At 38.0% G+C, this 14,970-nt stretch overlaps 1 pseudogene; it reads right to left on the bottom strand.

Annotated features, from left to right (window-relative positions):
- Positions 1-12,344: 12,344 nt before the first annotated feature.
- Positions 12,345-14,097, bottom strand: LOC137242430 (putative nuclease HARBI1; annotated as a pseudogene).
- Positions 14,098-14,970: the final 873 nt, after the last annotated feature.

Here is a 14,970-nt window from a genome sequence, read left to right as displayed (position 1 = left end):
TCTCACATGCCCACCACTCCGATAAGCCATTAGGGCGCACGGGAAAATTTAAGTATTTAATCACACAAAAATATAAAATCTTTTTTTAGAGTTTTAAGTAATCATATTTGCATTTCTTTCTTTTCTTTTAATTTTTATTATTATTTTTTTGTAAAACTTGCATAAGTATCGTAGTGGTAAGATAATTTTTTTTATTTTTGCAAAATTTATTTGCTTTTGAATTTTTTTCCACTGATTTCGTTTTCTTTTTAATTGGTTTACATAAGCCGTCACTTGCGTGCAAAAGGTCGTAAGTGGGTTTCAGTTATATAGTCTCTTTGGGATTTTTTTTTTTGCGTTGTTTACAATAAGAATTTTTAGACTTTTGTAGTAAAAATTTTTTTTTTACTTAATTACATTAATTGAGTTAGTTACTACTAATGAGACTTACTCATTCCACTTTTGCACACAAATTTCTTTTATTTTGTAAACATTTTTTTTCTAATTTGTCAAATTTATGAATTTTAATTTTTTTCTTTTGATCATCAACAATTAATGATATTATGAATTTTTTTTTTGCATTTTGCATGCCATCCAATCACGGTCAGGAATTTTAAATTCAATTAATATTTCCTTTTATTTCACTTTTATTTTTCACTTACTATACTCGGGCGATTATTTTTCTTCATTTTGTTCATTTCACAAAAATTAATCTTTTTTCACGTCCGCGCGACCGAAGTAAAAGTCGAAAACTAAAAGAAAACCTAACCTCAAAGAGACCAAGAACTAAAACTGTCCTTGATCTTGGGTATTCGGTCAATGCCCTAGTAACTGAGTACCCTACATGTATTGTTGTTGTATATCTTTCTTCACTTTCAGCTTTATCCGCCGTCTTTGGTACCAAACCCAGTTGACAAAAGCGAGGTAAGTTCACGCTAATATAATAACATATATATACACCTCAGGTACATATATTTATTTTTTTCATAAGTAAACGTACACATATGTATGTACATATTTAAAAGAAATTGAATTTGCATGCATAGGCTTTGTTCAAGGAATATTAAGCAAGATCAGAATTTTTGAAAGTTAATTTATAGGACTTAGTTGAATAATAATAATTATAATTTTTTTTGCTTTTGAAATAAAATAATTACAAATAACTTTTGTTGGGGTAAACTGTCAATTGATGATCGTTAGAAGAATTGAATTTCGTTTCTTGGGTTAAACCATTAAGTTAGGAAGATTTATTTTTGGATATTTAAATTTTTACGTGAGTTGTATACTAATAAAGAATTTTGTATAATTTTATGAAATTATCCAGATACGTTATTATTAATGGGTTGACATGTCAGACTAAACGTATTTCTTTGTTGATGCAGGTGTTGCCCTTGTGACGAGATGTAAGGTGAGTTGAGACGGTTGAGGAAGTGAGGGACATGGACTAATGACTTAGTGACGGACGCTTGTCAGGAAATAGGGAACTCCACTCGTGTGACGGAGCCATAGTGGAGTTCAAGGCTGTTCACATCAAGTGAACAGAAGGGGTGGGACGGCTCCAACCTGACACGGACAGTATTTCTCCCGCTTTTAGTCTATCAACTTTTCTTTTAGTATACTCCATCTAGGCATGAACCCTTTTTGCAACTGTGGGGAAAGGAGTAGTGGCAAGAACCGCGCCTCAAAGCCGATGAGCCTCAGCCGTGCTACTACCATGCCAACCTGCCACTCCTCTTCTCCCGCATCAGGCAGTTACGTAACACCTTCGATTTAAAATCATCACCACTGCGAAACTCACCTGTTCTTAAAGGTTACCTCTGTGTGTTCGTCTGTTTTTCAACCAAGGCCATCTACCTAGAACATTGCTCGGATCTCTCCACTAAAGCATTCCAAGCTACCTTCGCTAGATTCGTCGGAAGACGCGGCCTGCACCAGTGTGTCTTTTCGGATAATGGGAAAAACTTCGTCGGCGCCAGTCGCGCATATCAACGAGATTTCAATCAGTTCATCAAATAATCATCAGATGACGTCAGGGCCAAGTACTGTATACATGGCTTCGAATGGAGATTTCTACCTCCTAACGCTCCCACATGGACGGCCTCTGGGAGGCCGGCGTCAAGAGTTTCAAACTACAATTCAAGCGAGTTGCAGGAAGCCATAAATTCACCTTCGAAGAGCTTGCAACCGTTCTTGCGCGAATAGAAGCCGTCTTAAACTCTCGACCGCTTTCACCCATGTCTAGCGATCCCCAAGAGCTTTTAGCCCTAACACCAGGTCATTTCTTAAGAGGCGGTCCTCTTCTGGCCACACCAGAAACCCACATCGACAATTTGTCACTTCAAAACCGTTGGGAGAAACTTAAATTATTGCACCAACAATTCAGTCAGCGTTGGAAAGATGAGTATCTTAAGAAGTTACACCAAAGATATAAGTGGAAAGTTCCACAGAAAAATCTATCCATCGGGGAGATTGTCGTTATTAAAAACGAACTACTTCCCCCAAACGAATGGCGATGAGGCCGCATCGAGAAGTTCTATCAGGTTTCAGACGGGAAAGTGCGAATGGCCGACGTACGAGCACAACAGGGAATCATAACTAGACCTATCGCGTGGACCATGTCCGCTTCCTATTCAACCAGAGATACCTACGCAAAGCTGACAGCCACAACTATCATATCTATTTATACACCTAGCCATAAGTCTATCAAGATCCTTTACTAAATCTCATCTCATCTACAGGCACCGAGCTCGCAATCCCGGCCGAGGCGGGGTTTCACCACGTACCTCGCGTATCGTTTCTGTTCGCGGTAGTTCGGACTCCTCCAGTCCGTCTCGCCCCCGGCGAAATTAAGATGTACACTTCTGCCTTGTGTGCTGCAGGTTCTATTCGCTACGCTTTTGTAAGCAGTTCTGTGCACTGGTGTTGAAGGAGCGCTGGAAAATAGAACGCCATTTCAAGTACTGTCCGAACTCTTTGGCTCATACGCACAGCCATGTGCGAGACTGTAGATCGGAGATGAAATGTAAGATCTGCAATCAATGGCACCACACCATCTTTCATCGCCCCACCATCGCCGAAGAGAAAGCCGCTAAACAAGGTGTAGCAATCCCGGACCCACGACTTGTGATCCAACTAGACCGTGCCATCTCGCTGCTCCAGAAAATTCGAACACAACTTGCACCAGTGCAACGGGGCCGACGTGTTTAAGCGACTTACGTCACTCAAAGTCTTCGCGTGACTTGCGTTCATGCACCCATGCATCCCTGCAAAAAAATCCTTTACAAGCATCCCTGCTGTAATTGGAACTACGAATGCGACATTGGAATTGCTTCCAGTGCTGCATAGTATATAGTCTATTGTCACTTAATTTTCGATCTCTTTCATCAACTACCATCGTCGAGGACACATCAAAGTCAGTCAACGAAGTATTATTTTGAGCAAATCATCGCCGTCACATCAAGACGACAAAGGCCAGCGGATACATTTTCAGCGTCAGCACAGCTAAGGCAACGCGATAAGTATCTCATTTCAAATCTATATATTTTGTACATTTTTCCCAAAATCCAAAAAAACTCCCGGTTCCATCCCTGTGACTCCGAGCGAACCTATGCACATATATAGCTATATACAGCAACATAAATCATCGGTTATATATCTTTTCATTTACCTAGATTGTTACCTATTCATGAATTCGAACATTTTCTTAAGTCGATAGTTACCTAGTTTAACTTTCATCACTGAAATTGATTTACTTTTAATGTAATTCATTACATCTTCCTTTGTTAGTTCATAAGTTGTTATTGTTAATAAAAACCCTGAATTAATTGAAAGGAAGTTGTACCCATCAGTTCGGAATACATACCCTGCGTGAGTATAATTCCCAATTTGCCTTCAGGCACACCCCTAGTGTTCAACAAATAATTATTATCTTATTTCAGAAATGGAAATAACAATAGCTGCAGCACCAAAATGCAAAAAGCGCTTAGTCAATTTCACGGTGGAGGAAAAACGGGCACTTATTAGGGAAGTGAAAGAGTGGCCCAGGATATGTGATATGAGAAAGTGCAGTGGATAAGGCCTGGGTCCACTTAAGTAGCTCCCTTGGGAAAGAAGGTATGTTAATAAAACTTTTTGTATGTATATTTGCGTATTTTATTTGGTAATTATTTACTTTAGCTCAAAACTGCTAAACCACGTCCAAAAATATATGGGGGAGTGTCAAAAGACGCGTTTTGTCTTTTATAAATAGATATTTGCAAGCAAAGTTGGCAAGTTTCTGTAATTTCCATTTGGTTCGTGTACGCACAAATATTGGGTGTTCCGAAAACTGCAAGTGTTTTCCGTGCAGAAATACTGGGGCTCGCGTTACCGGTGTTTGATTGGCTAAGCGTTATTTTTTTTATATCGCGGCCAAGGCCGCCAAGTCAGAAAGATGTTCTTCACATAAATCCCGTATCACGCTCCCCATTTGGGATCGGCCTTTGGTAATTTTTTGACAATAACTTTTCATTGAAACAAGAATTTTATTTCTACTTTTTTATTATTGGTACGGAAGTCAAAACGCATCTTTATATACCTCTCGCGACATTTTTGGACATGTTTTAACAATTGTGAGCAAATGAAAAGTATTACATTTAATTGTATGTGTTATTTGCATTAGTGATTGAAAGCAAAGATGCGTGGAGCAGCCTTCGGGAAAATTATCGCTACCACGCCAGAACATCCAAAAGCGGCAAAAGAGTGGCAATAGCGGCGGCGCTGTGTTGGATGAGCCTATATTTTCGGAGGAAATTGATTGGGAGTTTGCGGGGAAAATGGCATTTTTGCCAAATGTTTCACAAAAACGAAGGTAATTTTGCAATCTACTTTTAACTAACTCTCTGATGACTTAGAGTCTTGAAACTCAGCACATAGTTCGAGACTGGGTGACAATTTAATTCATGGAAAACCAATTTTTTTTAGGTGGTGCAGGGATCGAGGTAACTGAAAATCTCTGAGAAACATGGTGAATCTTGCGATCGATTTTTTAGTAACTTCCCGAAAAACGACAGACTGGTTGGCCAAGGGTCTTAGCATTAAAAAAATTAATTTCAAACTAGGAATCTTGCAATCCATTTTTAACTAAGTTCCCGATAAGCTAGAAACTTGAAACTCAGCACATAGTTGGGGGTTGGGTGACAATTTAATTCATGGAAAACCAAATTCCTTTAGGTGGTGCAAGGATCTTTTGATCCGTATCTAACTTAGCATTTTTTACGTTAAGCCAACCTCTCAAAAGATCCCTCAACTTCACTAATAATTTCGCACCAATTTTGATAAGAAAACATGTAACAAAACCCTAATTTCGGAACCTCATAGCAGGCACAAGGTTGCAACCTCTAATCTGTTATTAAGGAATTTTCTTTGTTAACATATCTATTTTAATTAAATAAAGTGATATCAAAAATATAATGATATGAAAATTGGGAGTATATGCCAAAAAAACTCGATTTCGGCCATTGTGCAATGGATCAAACTTCGAAAATTTTTTATCAAAATTTGAAACTTTTTTATCCGAATTTTAAACAATTTTTTGAGTATGCAGTTTGTAGTTCATTAAATTTTAGTATAATTATGTGCAAGTTAGAAGTACCTCAGATGTTTCCCCGAAATTTCAAATTTTTTTTTTGTCGAGTGTTGAGTATTTTTTCCATATGTTTTGATAGAAAAATCACTTTTTGTGCATGAGTTGTATGGAAGAAAACAAGGCTGCACAACGAAATAAAAAATAATTTTTCGAAGTTTGATCCATTGTCCTGAATTCTGTGTGTACCTATACTTCAAAAAATGTTAGCATTGTACATGCACTCTCTTGCAGGTCATTTACATCTTCATCGAATTTCAGTGAGGAATCAAGCCAATCTCCCTTAGATCCCTCAGAGGACTTTTAACAGCACGCAAATTAGTGACAACAATTCCCAATACGACTATGTGAGTATGGGTGCAGATGGTAATATCGACAGCAGTGTTGCGCATTTGCCAAAGCATCACATTCTGTGTTGATTTCTGGCAATATGCGCAACAGCATGACGTTCTATAAATATAAATAATAAATAAATAAAATATATAAACAGACCTATGATTTTGTATTTAAGGAATCTAATGCGTTCGAAACCGTATACGTTATCTCCAAGTCCAGATGAGAAGTGGGGGCGCTTTAATAGAAATTTAAATAAGCAAGAGGAGTTTTTGGAGAATCGTAAGAAATCCACATACGCCCAGGCATTATCGACTTTTGACTGGCTGCTAAATAAGCTGTTCCGTTGGAGATGGCATGTGTCTTCACATAAACAGTATCCTTCTACAGAAAGTTGAGGAACACAAATCCAGCCAGACCACAGAATAAATTGGTCTGTACGTCAGTGCACCACCTGTGATCACATATCACATATCGTCCTCATGAAAAATTGTTATAAAAAAATGTTATAAATTATATTTAAGTAAGCAGGCTAGACCGCGCCGGATTACAGAATAGGTAAATGGAATTCAGAATGTGTGAGTTCGATTTCAGAAATCATCAAGTGGATTTCAGAAAATACCTTTCGAACTGTTTTAAATTTAAATGAATTTATAAAATGCCTTCAACTTACAAATTATTTTCCAACTTTGCGCAATAAATTGTATGATATCTAAAATCCAATTGATGCCTTCCGAAATTGAACTTTCTATTTTTGAAATCCACTTCACACATTCTGAATTCCAATTGTCTATTCTGAAATCCAATTATAGTTCTCTGGAATCCAAATAACTATTCTTAAATCCAAATGAAAAATTCTGAAATCCAATTAAAAAAAAAACAAAAACTGTAAGGCGCGATAACCTCCGAAGAGATCTGAGGCCGAGCTTCTCTTCCAAATTGCGTCGTGCTCCTCTTTATTTTCCCGACAAATTGGCTGGACGAGACCTACGTGTTTTATGCTAACTCCGAGCGGCATCTGCAAGGCAGATGACTTTTCACTGAGAGCTTTTCATGGCAGAAATACACCCGGAGCGCTTGCCAAACACTGCCGACGGGCGACCCCGCTTAGAAAAAATTTCTTCTAATTGAAAAACATTATTTCTAAAATTCTGATGTTGCTTTGCCCGGGGTGTGAACCCAGGGCATACGGTGTGGTAGGCGGAGCACGCTACCATCACACCACGGTGGCCGCCGAAATCCAATCCAATTACCCATTTTGAAATTAAATTGACCTTTTCTGAATTCAATATGGAAAAGGTGTAGATTTGCGAATGATTCCTTCTATGTTTTTAATTTTTTTTTGTAACAACATTAAATTTTAGGTTCGTACGAACATGAGGAGCTATAATTTCGACGGCGCGGTATAAGTTGCCAAATGGCCTCAGCCTAATACAGGCTAATTGAAAGTATGCATTTAATGAATTTAATAAGCTCCTAAAGAGTCTAAACTCTTTTGTTCATATTACCCAATATATTTTTAGATAAAAACAAATGTTATTTTATGTTTGTGATAAAAAAATATCCCCCTTATTCGTAAAAAATAAAATAGGTTTATTAAAATCTTATAATTGGAAATTTGTGTGGAAATGTCATTTTAAAAAGCTTTGTAAACCCTTAATATTTTTTACGAATAAGGGGTATATTTATTTAATCCCACTCATACAGAATATTGAAGGTTTATATAGCATTTTACAATGACATTTCCATACAAATTTCCAATTATAAGACCTTAATAAACCTATTTTATTTTTTTATGGATGGCGATGACAGCAGGTACTTAGTTTTGTCCTCTCTCACCATCAAACCCATCTTTACCGCTTCTTTTTCCAGTTTGGAGTAAGCAGAGCTAACAGCGCGGGTGTTTGGGCCGATGATATCAATGACATCAGCATATGCCAGTAATTGCACGCTTTTATAGTATATTGTTCCAGTGCGGTTAAGTACTGCAGCTAGTATAATTTCCTCCAGCATCAAATTAAAGAAATCGCACTATAGGGGGTCACCCTGTCTGAAACCTCGTTTAGTTTCGAACGGCTCGGAGAGGTCCTTCCCAATTCTGACTGAGCTGATGGTGTTGCTCAACGTCATTTTGCACAGCCGTATAAGTTTTGCGGGGAAACCAAATTCAGACATAGCGGCATATAGGCAGCTCCTTTTCGTGCTGTCGAAGGCGGCTTTAAAGTCGACAAAGAGGTGATATGTGTCGATTCTTTTTTCACGGGTTTTTTCCAAGATTTGGCTCATTGTGAAAATCTGGTCGATGGTAGATTCACCAGGTCTGAAGCCGCACTGATAAGGTCCAATCAGCCGGTTCACGGTGGGCTTCAATCTTTCGCACAATACACTTGAAAGGTCCTTATATGCGATATTAAGAAGGCTGATTCCACGATAGTCGGTGCATTTTGCAGTATCCCCCTTCTTGTGGACTGGGCAAAGAACACTTAGATTCCAACCGTCGGGCATACACTTTTCCGTCCATATTTTGCTAAGAAGATGCTGCGTGTACCTTGTCAAATCCTCGCCGCCGTACTTGAATAGCTCCGAAGGCAATCCATCAGCGCCCACGGCCTTGTTGTTTTTCAATCTGGTTATTGCTATTCTAACTTCGTCATAATCGGGCGGGGGGACATATATTCCATCACCATCGATTGCGGGATCGGATTCTTCATCTCTGCGCGGTGAATTGCTGCCTCCATTTAGGGGAACAGAGAAGTGTTCCGTCCATAATCTAAGCACTCTCTGGACATCAGTTACAAGGCCGCCGTTTTCGTTCCTACAGGAGTTTTCCCGGTCTTAAAACCTTCCGTCTGTCTCCGTATTTTTTGGTGAAATTTTCGGGCGTTATTCCTGGTGGCTAGCAGCTAAAGTTCCTCGCACTCACTCCTTTCTGCTTCTGCTTTTTTCTTCCTGAAAAGGCGTCTCGCTTCCTTTTTCAACTCACGATAGCGTTCACACGCTCCTCTTGTCGCGCTCGCTTTTAACGTAGCCCTATAGGCAGCGCCTTTTCTTTCAGTTGCAACGCGGTATTCTTCATCGTACCAGTTGTTTTTTCGTGGTCGCCGGTAACCAATTTTTTCCTGGGCGGCAGTACGAAGTGCTTTGGAAATATGCTCCCACTGCTCCTGTATTCCTTCAGGATGAGTTGAGCTCTCAGGGAGCAGGTGTGAGAGTCGACTTGCGAAATCATTGGCAGTCTTTTGTGATTGAGGCTTTTCGACGTCCAGCTTCCCTTGTGTTTTTTGTTCCTTGGTTTTAGCCGCGTTGAGGCGGGTGCGTATTTTGGCTGCAACGAGATAATGGTCCGAGTCAATGTGAGGTCCTCGGATTGTGCGCACATCTAAAACACTGGAGGCATGTCATCCATCTATCACAACGTGATCGATCTAATTGCGAGTACTTCGGTCAGGAGACAGCCATGTAGCTTGGTGTATCTTTTTATGCATGAACCTCGTGCTAGATATGACCATGTTTCGAGCACCGGCAAAGTCAATCAGCCTCAGTCCATTAGGAGAAGTTTCATTGTGTAGGCTGAACTTTCCGACTGTAGGGCCAAAAACACCTTTTTTGCCCACCCTGGCGTTAAAGTCACCAAGCAGGACTTTTATATCGTGACGGGGGCAGCGCCCGTATGTGCGTTCTAATTGTTCATAAAAAGTGTCTTTCACCTCATCGTCTTTCTCCTCTGTCGGCGCATGGGCAGATGAATGATATATTAAAAAATTTTGCTTTTATTCGGATAACGGCGAGACTTTCGTCCACAGGTGTGAACGCCAGAACTTGGCGAAAAAGTCTCTCTCCCACCAGGAATCCGACGCCGAAACTGCGCTTATTCGTATGGCCACTCCAATAGATGTCACAATTTTTGATCTTCTTTCTTCCTTGCTTCGTCCAACGCATTTCTTGGATGGCGGTGATGTCAGATTTTGCTTTGGCGAGGACATCAACCAGCCGGGCATCTGCACCAATCCCATTCAGGGAGCGGACGTTCCAGGTGCATGCCCTCAATTCATTGTCCTTCAAATGTTTGCCATGGTCGTCATCAATAGAGAGTGTATTTATTCAAGGCTTGTTGTTATATTTCATTGGAGTATGGTTTTACGTGGCGGGTCCCAAGCCCAGCGCACAACCCGCTCAGCGGGGGTGAAAATATTACTTGGCACGTTTATATAGCGATCCGCTTGCTCCAAGACAGACGCCCGCTTGCAGCGCACCTAGAGGTGTACAGACGCTGCCGATGAGATCTCCTCCGGCTAGCCCTTAAAACGATTATGTCAGAGTGGCCTAGCCAGGTTGTCGCCTTCTCACATTAGCTCAGAGGATACTTGGCCGCAAGCGACCAGCAGTAGTGAGCTGCTTGAACCGCATGCAAAAGAATCGCTCCGGCCATTCCCAGATTCCCAGGTGAATGGCGGTCAGAAGCTTTCCCCACTTTCGGGGACTTCTACACACGGTTCCACCCTCCAACGACATAACTTAAGGGCCGAAATTCCTTTCAGAACATCTACATAGCGTAACAAAAGTAAGCTTATAAGTTCTAGGATGTTAAGTCTCTTTTATTAGGAGGAATATATGATCAATATAATATATAACTGTTTAGTATATCAACGGCTGAGTGGAAGATCACCCTGTTTCAAAACATTTAAAAAAAATGCCCTTTCTCACAAATTGTATCAAGAACTCCTTAACTTAGAATTTTTTCCAAAAACGTCCTATTTTATAACTTAGTTCCACAACTCCGTATCTCAGAATGAGTTTACAAAATGCCCAATTTGAGCGGAAACTAAATACATTTCCAGCTGAGATGGGGCGTTTTTGAAACTCATTCTGAGATAGGACGTTCTTGAACCAAGTTTTGAAATAGGGCATTATTGAAAAAAGTTCTAATTTAAGGCGTTCTTGAAAAAATTTCTGAGAAAGGGCATTTTCGAAAAATGTTTTGAAATACGGTGATGTTTCACTCAGCCGTCGATGTGGTCTTCATAAATAAAAGCAGAATATTAGGGCATATTCATAGTCACAATTAAGTGGGTACTTAAAGTCAGTTGTAGCTTTTTGACAAAACTTCCAATGAGCTATCTGTCAAAAAAGTTGCAACTAATTTAAAGTATACGCCCCATTGAATTAAGAACTTGCACTTAAGATTTTATTTAACCAAAAGCAACATAGACTTTTCGGTGCTTTAGTTTTGGCGCACACTGTACATATCGTCACTTGCTTGCCAGAAACGTGAGAGTGCCATTTTTTAAATTTTGATCTAATCAGACCATTAGATGAACCATTAAATATTCTACATTGTATCAAAATATCGATTAAAATTCATAACAGGAATACTGTATAATTTTCATAACAGAAAGGCACTCTAATTATAGAATATATTATTATAAAATATAGCTAAATCTATAATAGAAGCCACCTAAACAAAAGTTGCAAAAGTTACAAAGAATCGAACTTTGAAAAACGGACAACAAAATTTGCACCTTTTTTGGCAGAGGGTCTAGCAAATTTTTGAGAACGTAGTTTTGTAGCCAATCAATTTCAGAATAATAGTGAAATTCAAGAACTAGCTAAAAAGTTTCTCTGAATTTTCAGAATTTTTTTATAGAGGCTCTTCAACATTTTCTTCCATACAAAACAAAATTTTTCTCATGCGTTGTATGGAAGAAATTTCTCAGCAGCCTCTACAAAAAAATTCTGAAAATTCAGATAAAATTTTTAGTCGTTCTAGCATTTACTCTACCAAAAAAGGTGTATATTTAATGTCCGTTTTTCAAAGTTTGATTAATTCTCCGGAACTTTGTGTAATTTTTGTTGATGTGGCTTCTATTATAGATTTCGGAGCCACTGTTTGTATGTATATTTATTTTGTATATTTATACATAGTCTGAAAGTGAAAATTATAGACTGAATAAACATAAACAACAAACGATGAACTTGTTCATTAAAAAAATACATACATATGGAAGAAATTGCTCAACACCCTCGCCGAAAAAAATTCTCAAAATTCAGGAAACATTTTGAGCTATTCCTAACTTGCACATTATTATACTGAAATTGAATGGGTTAGAAAACTACATACTCAAAAATTGTCTAGAAACTCTGATACAAAATATGAAAATTTGGATGGCGATTTTTCAAATTTTGATTAACTCTCCTGACCTTTGAATGACGTTTGAAATTTTTTTAAATTTGGTTTCTGTAAGGGAAATTGCGATATTTTAAATGAAAATTATTAACTAATAATTAAGCTGTGAACCACTGAATATGAGTTTTTATTAGAATAAACCAAGTGTGTACTTATTTCTGTAACTGTATATAATCTAATTTTCATTTTCTAAAATAGAGTTCATTTTCATTGTGCTTACATACATTAAAGAAATGAAGCACTGTTTTGCCAGGGAACTGACCCAGCGTCAGAATTAACATAATCTTTCATTACATTTCGTATATATTTCCCATAATCAGAGCCTCTTCCGCGGTAGGCACCTAGTTTACCTAACGAGCTTTCTTCCTGAACTGTTTGCCATTGTCCTGCTTCCCAACTCCCGTCGCTGGTCACAAATCCAGAGAACATAGCTGGACTATACGTTTGCCGAAACTTATTTAAAAGGAAGTTATGCAGCAGGCAACATGCTGAAACAACTAATTGCGTACGATCAGGATGGCAAAATAAAACTTTCCTCAGGCAAAGCCACCTGGAACTTAAAATTCCAAACGTATTTTCAATACAGCGTCTTGCTCTACTCAACCTATAGATAAAAATCCTTACTTCCGTAGAAAGGGGTTTGCCACCATATGGTTTTATAATTCGCTTGCATAGTGGAAATGCGCTATCCCCAACAATGAAATGCGGTATTTTTTCCATCGATGAAGGTGTCCGGAGGAAAGTTACACTCGTCATTAAGGACACTTGTGCCGAACTTCGAATTTTTAACCACGTTGGAGTCACCTTCACTTCCATAAGCGCCAACATCGATGTAAATAAATTTATAATTCGCATCGCATGTAGCATTAATAAAATTGAATGGAAACCCTGCAATTAAATAAATTAAAATCGTTTATTATTTTTGGTTAAATACGCAAATCTGAGGTAGTTTAGCATAAGCAATTCTATTGATATTTGAAGTTGTGTTGAAGATACTCCAACTTTCCTAAACCTCCTCGTACTCCTTAGAAGTTTAACATTCGATTTATAATTGTTGCTTCAAATCGGACAAACGGCTTACCAAAAGGAGTTAAAAAAATTAAATATATATATAGGTATTCCTTAAAATATATTCCATTCGAATATCTGTAAAAGTATATTCCTCAATGCTTGGACCTAAATTATGCTAGTCTTCCCAATGCTAGGGTTTAAATTACGATAGGGGCGTATTCATAAGCAATATTAAGAAGGTACCTTAAATTAGGTGCAACTTTTTTGACACATAGCCCATTGCAAATTATATCAAAAAGCTATTACTTACTTCAAGTACCTTCTTAATTTTATAGTGATTCGGAATTATACTATTTCACTGGAGAATCCTAAATGTGTTAACTCTATCACTCAAATAATGAAAAACTTACTTTATAATTATAGAACAAGCTTCTAGAATTTGGTGGTGCTTTTATAACGACATGTTTCCCATCAATGGCACCAACGCAGTTTGGGGAATTCCACTGCTTTTGGAAACCGTCTTCCCGCAATGTGGCCTCTGTCCACTCTGGAATTTCCTGCTTCAGGGCACAACAAATCGCCCTGCATACATCGGAAACGATTTTTCCAATATGCTGTTTCCTAATGCGGCAGCAAGAGGCGACATGACGCTGTAAAGTTCCAGCAGCCATGGATCTAAGAAAAAAAACCAATAAAATTAGATTTTTATAAATGTTTTAAAATCTTACTCTAGCACAACTGCTAATTTCGCTTTGGTGGGGATACCATCCTTTGGCCTCGTATTCTTTTTTGGACGGAGGATCGGCTGCAATAATTCGAAAAGTTCGTCGAAAATTTCCGGTGGCATACGGAAATTTTCAATGAACCTACTGCGGTCCATGCGGAAGTGTTCGAAGTCACTCGCGAACCTGCCCTTTTCGTTCCTATCTTTCAGATATGGGCTTACCCAATGCCTTGCCTTCTTGTGTCGTTTGCTTCTCTGCGTTTCCTCTGCTTCTATGTATGCCATCATGGCTCCACAGCTTAGTAGATTCAAAAAATTTACCCTACAATATAATTAAAATTGGTATGCAAAAAGAATACATAATTGTGAGAAAATTTTGTTTTACTTACTCCATCACTACAAAAAGTATATGTTAATAGCACACCAAAAGATCTGTAATTTTCTACGACAGCAGGTATAAAACTTAGAAAAAATTCGCTAGCTTTTATTACAGTTTTACATTTTCATTTCTTTTGTTTGTTTTATTATATTTACATTTCTTTTGTTTATGTGCTCTTCTTCTTGCTTGTTTCACTATTCACCGTGGATTTTTAAACGTCAAAATTACTTACATACTACTATTTTTCACGAAAAAAGGCTAAATTTTTCTTCAATTTATTTTTAATAAGCGAATGTGCAATTTGTGTACTTGGATATAAATAAAGGAATGTTTAAGTTTGTTTACCGGAGTAGATTGAATGTTATACATAAATTTAGTCTAGTATACAGAATACATGAAGCAAAATTGGAATAAAAAGAAAAAAATATGTACCTTTTATTGTAAACTGATGTAGTGTGAAATTCTAATTTTCTGAGATATTATGATACAATACTGTAATGAATTTAGTGCAATTCCTCTTATTTGCAACCTTCTACTAACGTTCGTATCGGTAGACTGTTGAATAAATAACTTCAATATTTAATAATGCAAATGGCTTTTATTAAAGTACTTCACAATAACACTGATACTTCACAACAAATAGCTTGCTTAAATGAAACTGATTGTCGTGCCTCTGCTGTTGCTGCCTTTTATACTGTCTGGTTTCCTCGTTGCATAGTTCTAAGCTTTTCTATTCT

This window comes from Eurosta solidaginis, chromosome 2 (genome assembly GCF_040869045.1).
Source record: "Eurosta solidaginis isolate ZX-2024a chromosome 2, ASM4086904v1, whole genome shotgun sequence".
NCBI lineage: Eukaryota > Metazoa > Arthropoda > Insecta > Diptera > Tephritidae > Eurosta > Eurosta solidaginis.
Note: the sequence above shows the minus strand (reverse complement) of the source record. Positions and strands in the feature narration are given on the sequence as shown.